At 46.2% G+C, this 6,979-nt stretch overlaps 1 pseudogene; it reads left to right on the top strand.

Moving 5' to 3' along the window:
• Positions 1 to 483: 483 nt before the first annotated feature.
• The window catches only part of LOC102475981 (fatty acid-binding protein 5-like), a 67,721-nt pseudogene continuing 61,225 nt past the window's right edge, over positions 484 to 6,979 (top strand).

Here is a 6,979-nt window from a genome sequence, read left to right as displayed (position 1 = left end):
CTTCACTATGGATTTCTTGTTTGTTTTTAGAGAGAGCTTTTGAGATAGGGTTGTGCACTCGCCAGAGAGACAGAGACACAGAAAGTGAGAAATCACCCCCCGGAGGGTGGCCATGTCACAATCCCTTCTTCTCCATCTTCTCTCAGGATTTTGGGCATGCATGCTCATGTGCCCAGCGTGAGTTTCAAGCTGCCAGGCCCAGGACTTGAACCATGGTCGACTACGTAGGAGTCCAACAATATAACCATTATCCCATCTGCTGGTCTCTCTCTCACTTTGGTTTTTGTATGTCATTTTCCCTTTTCTGGAACTTACATACCAAGTTGACCACGAGGCTAGCCAAAGTTGTCTGGAAGTCTGGGGACAACTGCCCAATTTAAATCATGTTGAGATTTGCTCAATTAAAATTCTACTCTAGACTGCGAGCTCCTCGCCCAGGTCCCTGCCCTGTCTGTTGTGCTTGCCCGCCTGCCCGCGCCCACCATGGCCAACACTCAGCAGCTGCAAGGAAGATGGCGCCTGGTGGACAGCAAAGGCTTTGAGGGACACACGAAGGAACTAGGTGTGGGAATGGCTCTGCGGAAAATGAGTGCAATGGCCAAACCCGATTGTGCTATCACTTGTGATGGGAAGACCTCACCGTAAAAACTGGCAGCACTTTACAAACAACAGTTTTCTTGTACCCTGGGAGAAAAGTTTGAAGAAACTACAGCTGACGGCAGAAGAACTCGGACTGTCTGTGACTTTAAGGGCGGTGCATTGGTTCAACATCAAGAATGGCATGGGAAAGAAAGCACAATAACAAGAAAACTGCAAGATGGAAAATTAGTCGTGGACTGTATCATGAATAATGTCACCCGTCCTCGAGTCTATGGCTTAAAACTCACTCCGGGCGCGTGTGCGTGCATGCCCAAGATCCCGAGAGGAGAATCCAGGAGAAGGGATTGTGGCGTGGACATCCTCTCTGGGGGCGATTTCTCACTTTCCGTCTCTCTGTCTCTCTCTGTCTGTCTACCGAGTGCACGCGCCCTATAGCAAAAAAACAAAACAAAAAACACAAAAAAAAAACACAAAAAACAAACAAACAAACAAACCCAATAATCCCATCGTCACTTCAGACAGGAGTTAGCTGTGAGAATGGACAAGCTCAGTTCAATGAGCAAATCTCCATACTACTTTTTTTTTTCATTACCGTGTTCAATTACCTTTATTGTAAATATTTTACATGCAACTATTTCCAAGCATTGATTTAATTAGGATCATTCCTTGGTTAGTAAATAAATGTGTTTATGCTAAAAAAAAGTGAAAATTCTACTCTAAGGACCAGCAGTTGGCATAATGGCTATGTCGCTGGACTTCCATGTAGTTGACCACCATTTGAGTCCCGGACCCAGTAGCTTAAACTCACATCGGGTACGTGCGTGTGCATGCCCAAGATCCCGAGAGGAGAACGGAGGAGAAAGGATTGTGGCATGGCCATCCCCCCTGGGGGATGAATTCTTGCTTTCTATCTCTCTGTTTCTCTCTGTCTTTCTGGTGAGCTCACTCGCCCTAGAGCAAAAAAAAATTTTTAATAAAAATTCTACTCTATTGGGGCCAGCGGGTGGCATGGTAGTTAAAGGTGCTGAATTCTCACATGGCCGACAGTTTGAGTACCAGACCTGGTGGCTTGCTTTCTCGCTTTCCCTTTCTCTCTCTCTCTCTCTGTCTTTCTCTGGTCAAATTAAAATAGCAATAACAGTAATAACATAATGGAATTGAATAAATAAATAATTATTTTTAAAAATGCACATATAACTTCAAAACAATTCTACTCTATTAAGTGAACTGGTTTATTTTTCTTTTAACACACTTATATATTTTTCCTCTCCTTTTTTCTTCTTTTTTTCCTGTTTTTTTTCCCCCTTATGAGAAAGAAAGAGGGGGAGGGGAGAACCAGAGGTAGGTACGTGTGACAGGGTCCTGCTGGGATGTTCAGGTTTGTCTGGGGACCCGAGCGGGGCCTCCCATGCAGCCTCCAGTCTCCTGAGCAGGGGTTCTCTCTGTGTAGGCAGCACGGCAGCTGGGCAGAGAACTCTGATGTTAATAGCCGGTTAATAAGCCGAAGTTCCCACCTTGTGCTCACACCCTGAGATAATAAGGGTCCTGGCTGGCTTTCATCTAGTCAACGAACTTCTCCAAAAGTCGGAAAGGAGGTGCCCCTCTGACCCACGCGGCTAAGGGAGGTGACGGAGCGGTGAATGGTGCTCACGTGGCGCTTCGCTCCGGGAAGCAGAGGGCTCACACAGGCCTAGAGGAAGGCCAGAGACAGGCAGGGGCTTTCCAGTGACCCCAAAACTCGCACCTCTCCTCTTTTAGCCCCTACACAGGCTATTTTTTTCTGACCAGAACTCTAAATTATTTACTCTTTATCTCTTCTCTACCAGTTAAAGACTTAAACTCCTCTTTGGGAGTCCAACTCAGGTGTCACTGTCCCCGAGAGGCTAGCCCAGATCAACAGCCCTCTCAGGCCAGGATGTGGCCCCTCCCATGCACTGCGCTAGGACTCCACTTCCTCTTCCTTGCCGATTGTCACATGCCCATCCCAGCATTCCACACGCTCTCTCCTGATGAGTTCTCTCCTCCATTAGAGCGTAAGCGTTCGCAGGTCAGGGCTCTGGTGGTCTTGGAGTCCCAGCAGGGGAAGAGTAAGTGTTTGTGGGGGGCTGTATGGAAGAGGCAGGCTCTGCATGGGACACGTCTCTGAGTTCTGGGGTCTGGCTGGCACATCCCAGAGTGTCCAGGACAGTCTTGCTTATATTGCTGTCCCATTGTGATTGTCCACAGCTCCTCATTCATCCTCCAAAGTGTCCAAGTTTGAGGGATAAATTTTATAATCATCCTTGGCCTGAGGACCCTGGACAGGAAGCCCAGACTCACCAACTGAAGGTTTCCCGTTTCTCTTCATCTTAGTCCATTTTCTTTGCTGTAACAGAACACCTGAGGCCAGATCATTTATAAAGAAAAAGCTCATGTTTTTTTCTGTAGCTCATGGTTCTGGAAGTTGGGATGTCCAAGAGCCAGATTCTTCCTGTGATGGCAAGAGAAAGCAAAACGACAAAAGACACCACGAGAACCAGCTGAACTCAACAACCTACTCCCAAGTTAACACATTAATCCATTCATTCACGAATTGATGAATAGATGAACTCATTTGTGGAATCAGAGCCTTCATGACCTATCACTTTTTTTTTTTTGAGAGGTTTGTGTTATAGGGCACATGTGCTCACTGGAAAGACAGAGACAGAAAGCAAGAAATCACCTCCCAGGGGGATGGACACACCCCAATTCTTTTCTCCTCCATTCTCCTCTCGGGATCTTGGGCATGCATGCACCCAGTGTGAGTTTAAGCCACTCGGTCCAAGACTTGAACTGCAGTCGATTACGTGGGAGTCCAGCAACCTAACCATTATGCCATCCGCTGGTCCCAGGACCTATCACCTCTTAAAGATTCCAAATGGGGAACAGTAGGTGGCATAATGGTTACATCGCTGGACTCCCGAATAGTTGACCAAGGTTCGAATTCCGGACCTGGTGGCTTAAACTCATGCCAGACACGTGTGCATGTGTGTTCAAGATCCCTAAAGGAGAATGGAATAGAAGGGATTGCAGCATGGCCATCCTCATAGTTGAGTGGTTTCTTGCTTTCTGTCTCTCTGTCTCTCTCTGTCCCTCTGGCAAGCACATGTACCCTATAGCAAAAACCTCTCTGGAAAAAAAAAAAAGGGGCTGGCAGATAGTGTGGAGGTTAAGGCACTGGATCCCACATGGTCGACTGTGTGGTTCAAGTCCTAGATCCAGCAGCTTGAAAAACACCAGGTGGGTGTGTGTACATACCTAAAATCCCAAGAAGAGAATGGAGGATTTTGACCAATGAAGACCCTCTGCCCAGACTTCACCCTTCTGCTCCCCAGTCTAGCCAGGAGCTAGGATAAGCCAATCAGCAGCCATCTATATTTGAGTTCCAAGTGATCCCATTCAGTGATTTTGATCACGGAAGACCCTTTGCCCAAACTTCACCTTCCTGGTCCCCAGTCTAGCCAGGAGCCAGGAAAAAACATAATCCTTCAGATGACTAGAAACCACTGCAGAGGCACAGGAATATGAGAAACCAAGAAAGTATCTCTCCTCTAATAGAAAAAAATAACTCCTCTTCCTCCACAAAGAATGCAACGGAACTCATGGAAATGTCAGATAAAGAATTTAAAATATTTGGGACCAGCAGTTGGCGTAATGGCTATGTCACTGGACTCCCATGTAACCAATGGCAGTTTGAATCCCAGACCCGGTGGCTTAAACTCAAGCTGGGCGCATGTGCATGCGTGCCCAAGATCCCGAGAGGAGAATGGAGAAGGGATTGTGGTGTGGCCATCTCCCCTGGGGGTGATTTCTCATTTTCTGTCTCTGTCTCTGTCTTTCTGGCAAGCGCATGCACCCTATAGCAAAAACCTCTCCCCCCCCCAAAAAAAAAAAAAGTACAGAAAACCACCAAGAGAAGGGCCAACCTAATGGTAGGGACAAGTCCAGAGCTGAATGTTAATTCCAGAGTTTAAATGGAAAGATCAGACCACAGTAACACTGCAAATTCAATAGAAGAGATTAATTACATGAGGCTGAACTAGTGAAATAGAACTTTTTCACATTAGACTAAAACATCATTGATTTTCTTTGATGCTTCGATTTCCATATTTAAGGATTTTTGTCTTCTTTTTTTTTTTTTTTTGAGAGGTTTTCGTTATAGGGCGCATGCACTCGCCAGAAAGACAGAGAGATAGAAAGCAAGAAATCACCCCCCAGTGGGGATGGCCACGCCATAATCCCTTCTCCTCCATTCTCCTCCTAGGATCTTTGGCATGCACGCACACGTGCCCGGTGTGAGCTTTAAGCCGCCAGGTCCGGGACTTGAACCGCAGTCGACTACGTAGGAGTCCAGCGACATAGCCATTACGCTAACTGCTGGTCCCAGGATTTTTGTCTTCTCTTGAACCATTGATAGGTTCATCTACCTATTATTTCAATTGAATCCTAAACTTTTTCCTGGCTTTAAGTTTTAAGCAAATTTCTCTTAACATTTTTTGATTTTGATCTATTAAAACTAAAATTTTTTTAAATTAAAAAATGCATTTAAAAATACCTATTAATACCTAAAGAGAGAGAGAGAGAATGGAGAAGAAATTGTGGCATGGCCAATCCCTCTAGGAGGTGATTTCTCACTTTCCCTTTCTCTCTCTGCCTTGGCCTGTCTCTCTCCAGCAAGCACACAAGCCCTAGGGCAAAAATCTAAAAAAGGAAAAAAGTCCTAACTGTTCAACTGTCGCTGACAATTAAGTTTTGAACACACGAGCCTTTAGAGGACATGTTCCAACCACGACACTTCTTGACTGTCTCCTCTGTCCACTTTCTCAGCGGTGCTACGGGATATTGATGTCCTGCTGCTCCACCCTGGGCCTGAGTCATCAGGGGAATGGACTGGGAATGGTAAGGAGGCCGGCTGGGACAAAGACCAAGGTGGGGCTGCGAGTCCTGGAGTCCTGGCAGCACCTCCTTAGGAAAGTGCTCTACGGGACTTCCAGGGGCCTGGGGCCTATTGAATTAAAGAAAGCAAAAAGGGAAGGCACCAACGTCCCAGCAGGGGTTGAAGAGGACACTACCATGCGGTCAAGGGTCAAGCTCTCTGTGTTTCTGAGTCTCCTGAGGCCTCGGCAGGCCAGCCCACTGCTGCAGTGAGCGACCACCAGCTAAAAATGCACAGAGTGGACATGTGGGACCTGAGAATCCTCCTGAGGACATGCAGATGTGGTCCCTGAGCCTGGGCCTCCCAAGACCACTAGAATACACTCCTTATGCTGGCTCACTTTGCCCTCTCAGGGCTAAAGAGCTGCCTCTGGTGGTTGGGGTTCTGGACTCCCATATTGCTGACCATGGTTCAAATCCCAGACCTGGTGGCTTACTTTCTCTCTTTCTCTGTTTCTCTCTCTCTCTAGTCAAATTAAAATAACGATGATGATGATGATGATGATGATGATAAATAAAATTAAATAAATGATTCTTTAAAAAAATAACAATGTCAGGGCCAGCAAGTGAGGTGGTGGTTAAGGACGCTGGACTCCCACATGACCGACTGTGGTTTGAGTCCTGGACATGGTGGCTTACTTTCTTGCTTTATCTCTCTCTCGCTCTCACTCTCCCTCTGCCCCTTTCTGGTCAAATTTAAATAAATATAAATTATGTCTGAAACCTTAAAAAAAAATAATATCAACGTTTACAGTATTTTTTATAAGACTTTAACGAGTTTCATATCCAACATTACAATCATTCCAGCACTTATTTACATTTATTAATGAATTAAATAAAGCTCTGATGTGTACTCACTATTTTTTTTTAGAGAGAGTTTTTTGCGATAGTGCACATGTGCTCGCCAGACAGAGAGAGACAGAGAGACAGAAAGCGAGAAATCACCCCCCGGGGGGATGGCCACACTGCAATCCCTTGTCTTCCATTCTCCTCTCGGGATCTTGCGCACGCACGCACACGCGCCCGGTGTGAGTTTTAAGCCACCGGGTCCAGGACGTGAACCGCAGTTGACTACATGGGAGTCCAGTGACATAGCCATTACGCTAACTGCTGGTCCCTGATGTGTACTCACTATTTACGTATAATTTTTGACATTATACTTTGGTGCATGTATATGAGGTCATGGTAGAAAAGGAGAACTTTATTGAAATAGAAGGAAGAGGGACCAGCAATTGGTGTAATTGCTATGTCACTGAACTCCCATGTAGTCAAGTGCAGTTCAGGTCCTGAACCCAGTGGCTTAAACTGATGTCGGGCTTGTGTGTGTGTGCATGCCCCAGGATCCTGAGAGGAGAACGGAGGAGAAGGGATTGTGGTGTGGCCATCCTGCCTGGGGGATGATTTCTCGCTTTCTGTCTGTCTGTAT

The sequence above is a fragment of the Tupaia chinensis genome, unplaced genomic scaffold, assembly GCF_000334495.1.
Source record: "Tupaia chinensis unplaced genomic scaffold, TupChi_1.0 Scaffold000627_1, whole genome shotgun sequence".
Lineage (NCBI taxonomy): Eukaryota > Metazoa > Chordata > Mammalia > Scandentia > Tupaiidae > Tupaia > Tupaia belangeri.
This window is presented reverse-complemented; position numbering and strand designations above follow the sequence as displayed.